The sequence below is a fragment of the Neophocaena asiaeorientalis genome, unplaced genomic scaffold, assembly GCF_003031525.2.
Source record: "Neophocaena asiaeorientalis asiaeorientalis breed wild unplaced genomic scaffold, Neophocaena_asiaeorientalis_V1.1 scaffold220, whole genome shotgun sequence".
In the NCBI taxonomy this organism is placed as follows: Eukaryota; Metazoa; Chordata; class Mammalia; order Artiodactyla; family Phocoenidae; genus Neophocaena; species Neophocaena asiaeorientalis.
Genome location: NW_020174042.1, coordinates 2,690,249 through 2,691,069, shown reverse-complemented (window position 1 = coordinate 2,691,069; position 821 = coordinate 2,690,249).

Genomic DNA, 821 nt, shown 5'->3' with positions numbered 1-821 from the left:
CAAGCTTCCTACCACCACTACCACCACCGCCCCCCGCCTCCTTGACTCACCCTTCGAGAACACGGGTACCTCCTCTTTTCCAGGCAGGGCCCCCGCCAAGGCTCACTTAGACTGCTGCCTTTGCTGCTGACATGCTGTGTGACTCTGGCCCACTGCTCAACCTCTCTGGCCCTGAGGAATAAGGGAAAGGCTCCCTCCCCACAAGATATACCTAATTCCCTGGCAGGCAAGGGCTTCTACCTGAGGCAGTGTAGCGAGTGTAGCGGAGAGAAGTACGAAGCTGGCAGCCAGCACTTTCTGGGTCTAGGGAAAGTGCATGGTTCCCTCCTTCCCTGTGAGGGAGGTTGGAGGGGAGGAATCGAGGCCTTAGTTTGCCCCCTGCCACCCTTGCCCCTTGTAGATACTGCCTTAACACTCCCTCTACCCTCAGCTCTGGCTGCCAGCCAGCCGTTTCTCCGTGCTCACTAATTTATTTCCAGGAAGGTGTGTGGAAGACATGAGCCGTGTATAAAATTTTTTTTAACATTTCCATCGCAGTATTGACCATCATCCTTGGTTGTGTATCGTGTAACACAAATAATGATATTAAAAGCATCAAACAAGCCAGCCTCAGCTCCCTACCTGGGGTGCGGGCAAGGGGCAGCTGGGCCGGGAAGGGCAGAGGACCGATCCTCTGAACGCGCATTTCATCCTACCTCCACCTGTGGGTTCCCAGGCTAGGCCTGCCACCGACCAGCTGCAACGGCTCTGGATGACTCACTTGACCCCTCAGAATCTCTGTTTCTCTTCATCACAGTGAGAAGCTTCGCCTAGAAGATCTC